Source organism: Capricornis sumatraensis, chromosome 16 (genome assembly GCF_032405125.1).
Source record: "Capricornis sumatraensis isolate serow.1 chromosome 16, serow.2, whole genome shotgun sequence".
Taxonomy (NCBI): domain Eukaryota; kingdom Metazoa; phylum Chordata; class Mammalia; order Artiodactyla; family Bovidae; genus Capricornis; species Capricornis sumatraensis.
The window spans coordinates 79,614,519-79,619,745 of NC_091084.1; the positions used below are offsets into that span (position 1 = coordinate 79,614,519).

Genomic DNA, 5,227 nt, shown 5'->3' on the forward strand with positions numbered 1-5,227 from the left:
CACCTCTGTCTCCTTCCTCCCTCTTTTCTTCTCTCTGTACCTTTGTGAACATCTCTGAGGGATCCAGACGTGAGAGCACATAGGGAAGTGATTACTGGCTAGCTTGCTCTCTCCTCTTTTGATTCCCCCTCTTCTCCTCATCACCTCTATCTCCCTCAACCCTCTTCTCTTCTCCATTTAGTTCAGTTCAATTCAGTCACTCAATTGGATCCGACTCTTTGTGATCCCATGAATTGCAGCACGCCAGGCCTCCCTGTCCATCACCAACTCCTGGAGTTCACTCAAACTCACATCCATCAAGACAGTGATGCGATCCAGCCATCCCATCCTCTGTTGTCCCTTTCTCCTTCTGCCTCCATTTCCTCCCAGAATCAGAGTCTTTTCCAATGAGTCAACTCTTCTCATGAGGTGGCCAAAGCACTGAAGTTTCAGCTTCAGCATCACTCCTTCCAAAGAACACTCAGGACTGATCTCCTTTAGAATGTACTGGTTGGATCTCCTTGCAGTCCCAGGGACTCGCAAGAATCTTCTCCAACACCACAGTTCAAAAGCATCAATTCTTTGGTGCTCAGCCTTCTTCACAGTCCAACTCTCACATCCATACATGACTACTGGAAAAACCATAGCTTTGACTAGATGGACTTTGTTAGCAAAGTAATCTCTCTGCCTTTGAATATGCTATCTAGTTTGGCCATAATTTTCCTTCCAAGGAGTACCCGTCTTTTAATCTCACGGCTGCAATCACCATCTGCAGTGATTTTGGAGCCCCAAAAAATAAAGTCTGACACTGTTTCCACTCTTTCTCCATCTATTTCCCATGAACTGATGGGACCAGATGCCATGATCTTCGTTTTCTGAATGTTGAGCTTTAAGCCAACTTTTTCACTCTCCTTTTTCACTTTCATCAAGAGGCTTTTTAGCTCCTCTTCACTTTCTGCCATAAGTGTAGTGTCATCTGCATATCTGAGGTTGCTAGTATTTCTCCCGGCAATCTTGATTCCAGCTTGTGCTTCTTCCAGTCCAGCGTTTCTCATGATGTACTCTGCATAGAAGTTAAATAAGCAGGGTGACAATATACAACCTTGACGTACTGCTTTTCCTATTTGGAACCAGTCTGTTGTTCCATGTCCAGTTCTAACTGTTGCTTCCTGACTTGCATATAAGTTTCTCAACAGGCAGGTCAGGTGGTCTGGTAATCCCATCTCTCTCAGAATTTTCCACAGTTTATTGTGATCCACACAGTCAAAGGCTTTGGCATCGTCAATAAAGCAGAAATAGGTGTTTTTCTGGAACTCTCTTGCTTTTTCCATGATCCAGTGGATGTTGGCAATTTGATCTCTGGCTCCTCTGCCTTTTCTAAAACCAGTTTGAACATCAGGAAGTTCAGGGTTCACGTATTGCTGAAGCCTGGCATGGAGAATTTTGAGCATTGCTTTACTAATGTGTGAGATGAGTGCAATTGTGCAGTAGTTTGAGCATTCTTTGGCATTGCCTTTCTTTTGGATTGGATTGAAAACTGACCCTTTCCTGTCCTGTGGTCACTGCTGAGTTTTCCAAATTTGCTGATATATTGAATGTAGTACTTTCACAGCATCATCTTTCAGGATTTGAACTAGCTCAACTGAAATTCCATCACCTCCACTAGCTTTGTTCATAGTGATGCTTTCTAAGGCCCACTTGACTACACATTCCAGGATGACTTAAGGCTCTATTACAAAGCCACAGTCATTAAAACAGTATGGTACTGGCACAAAGACAGAAATATAGATCAATGAAACAAAATAGAAAGCCCAGAGATAAATCCACGCACCTATGGACACCTTATCTTTGACAAAGGAGTCAAGAGTATACAATGGAGAAAAGACCATCTTTTTATCAAGTGGTGCTGGGAAAACTGGTCAACCACTTGTAAAAGAATGAAACTAGAACACTTCCTAACACCATACACAAAAATAAACTCAAAATGGGTTAAAGATCTAAACGTAAGGCCAGAAACTATTAAACTCCTAGAGGAAAACATAGGCAAAACACTCTCTGACATAAACCACAGCAGGATCATCTATGACTCACCTCCTGGAATTTTGGAAATAAAAGCAAAAATAAACAAGTGGGACCTAATTAAACTTAAAAGCTTCTGCACAGCAAAGAAAACTATAAGCAAGGTGAAAAAACAGCCTTCAGAATGGGGGAAAATAATAGCAAATGAAGCAACACACAAAGAATTAATCTCAAAAATATACAAGCAACTCTTGCAGCTCAATTCCAGAAAAACAAAAGACCCAATCAAAAAGTTGGCCAAAGAACTAAACAGGCATTTCTCTAAAGAAGACATACAGATGGCTAACAAACACATGAAAAGATGCTCAACATCACTCATTATCAGAGCAATGCAAATCAAGACCACAATGAGGTACCATTTCTTGCCTTTCAGAATGCCTGCTATCCAAAAGTCTACACGCAATAAATGCTGGAGAGGGTGTGGAGAAATCTGTAACTCAGTTTTTTTTTTTTTTTTGGTTTATAATCTTAGGGATAATCAAATGTATTCTAACCTGTATTCTAGGAGTGGGATATTAGGTTATGTTTATTCACAATTTACCTTCTCAAATCCATGTGCTGTTAGCATTCCTGTGTATTTCTGCTCATTATATGTAATCTCAGATGCACACATTTTTATCTTTATATATGAATAGATGAGACATATATACATTTATTATAATTTAAAATTATATATGAAATATAATTAATAATTATCCTCATTTGACTATTATAAATTATTTTTATTCAAATTCAATTTGTTCATTGATTATTTTATTTTTTGATGATGTACATAGAAGACAATCCAGGATCTCCATGATGTAAATAAATCTATTAATTGTTAAAAAGTAACTGAAATAAGCAAAAGAGAAATTAGGAAAGTTAAAGAGAGTTTTGTAAGAAGTATATTCAAAGGACATGAAAGACTTATAGGTTACAGAATATTGCACTACACTTTCACTAGAAATATCACCATTCAAATCATAGAATCATCTCATGCTGCTTTCTCCAAGTAAGATCATCAAATGCATATAGTCAAACAACGTCTCTTAATCAAAACATGATACATATTTTAAACAAATTTGTGGAAAATGAGCCAAATGAAAGAGAGGCAAGACCCTTATTTTTCATAGAGTAGACTCCATATGTAAGGAGACAAAAACAACCAGAATATGTTCATTTATTAATGTGTTCAGACCACTCAGTTTAACTGGTGCACAGAAGTCAATCTCTAAATATATGTTGAAATCATTTATCCTTGCATTTGCCTCTGAGAAAACATAAAAAATGTCAATGTTCATAGCCTCATTCAAGGAATCACATAGCAAAATGAACTTAAGAAAAGGTATTACATTGTTTTTTCCATAGTCTATGAACAGCATATTTTACATCTTTGTTCCTCAAGCTGTAGATCAAGGGATTTAACATGGGGGTAATTAGTGTGTAAAATATAGATGCCACTTTATCAGCATCGAAGGAATGGCTGGGCTCTGGCTGAACATGCATAAATATCAAAGTTCCATAGAACACTGCAACCACGGTCAAGTGGGATCCACATGTAGAGAAAGCCCTGTGCCTGCCTTTATCAGAGTTCATCCTGAGAATAGCTGTAAGAATAAGCAGGTAAGACACAAGAACTATTAGCAGGGGTGAAATTAAATTAAAACCTGCAAAGATCAGAATAATCAGTTCAATTTCACGTGTATTTGAACAAAGCAAAGATATCAAACAGAGAGAGTCACAGTAGAAATGTCTGATGACATTGTAGCCACAGAAGGATAAATTAAATATTTTATAGTGACTAGAAGAGACACAAATGTGCTATAGACATAGGAGACTGCCACCAGCATCCAGCATGCCCTTTTTGACATGATGACTGTGTAGAGGAGAGGGTTACAGATGGCCACATAGCGGTCATAGGACATTGCTGCCAGAATGAAAAGCTCACTAATAATGAACATAATGTAGAAAGCTCCCTGAATGGCACAAACATTGTAAAAGATTTTATTTTGATCCACAACAAAATTTACCAACATTTTGGGTCCCACAGTTGTTGAATAACCAAGATCAGTAAGAGCCAGGTGCCTGAGAAAGAAGTACATGGGTGTCTGTAACCTGGAGTCCACCTTAGTGAGGATGACCATGCCCAAGTTTCCCACCACTGAGGTCATGTAGATGATGAGGAAGAGCCCAAACAATGGAGCCTGCAGCTCAGGGCGGTCTGTGATTCCCATGAGGATGAATTCACTCAGCACTGTTTGATTGAGCTTTTCCATCAAGGTTTATCAGAAAATCTATTCCAGATAAAGATATCAGCATAGTCAGTAGTTGTCATATAGTATCATCTGGTAGGGTTTAGTACCCAAAGCTAGTACAAATATGACAAATTTGAATTTCTAATTCATGATATTTTAAAATAATCCTAACTGCCACACTAAATATATATAACAATGATAGATAGATGATAGACAATCCGTGATGATAGAAATAGGGGTGGCAATAAAAATAAATCAATGGTTTTTCAACTGGTGAAAAGCTGTCCTCCAAATAACCTTGATAATCTTTTGAGAGATTTGGATGCAGGAATTGCAGATAGTGGAGGGAGGCTACTGCTGGCATGTAATGGTTAGAGTCTAGTGATGCTGCTGGAACGAACCACTCCCCCATCAGCATAAAAAACAAAAATTTACCAAACCCAAAATGTCAATAGGGCCAAGATTCACAAAGACTTTTATAGACAGATATAAATAGATACAAAGATATAGGAGGTAAAAATGAAAAAAGTTAATATTTTATATATTAATTTTACAGATGATTATTAAACTTTTAGTATGTCATTTATATAATGATAACATAATTGGGGCATTCCAGGCTCAGCTGTAAAAAATATTTCTGCTAGTGCAAGAGACATAGTTCGATCCTTGGGTTGAGAAGACCCCCTGGAGAAGAAAATGGCAATCCCCTCTAGTATTTTTGCCTGGTAAATCCTGAGTAAAGAGAAGCCTTGTTGGGCTACAGTCCATGGGGTTGCAAAAGATTAAGGCATGATAGTAACTAAAAATCAACAATAACATAATTACATTATCACATAACAGTCCCTGATGGCTCAGATGGTAAAGAATCTGCCTGTAATGTGGAAGATCTGGGTTCAATCCCTGGGTCAGGAAGATTCCATGGAGAAGGAAATGGT

General features: G+C 38.0%; 1 pseudogene; it reads right to left on the reverse strand.

Moving 5' to 3' along the window:
* Positions 1-3,372: 3,372 nt before the first annotated feature.
* On the reverse strand, positions 3,373-4,313 carry LOC138092753 (olfactory receptor 8K3-like; annotated as a pseudogene).
* Between the last annotated feature and the right edge of the window lie 914 nt (positions 4,314-5,227).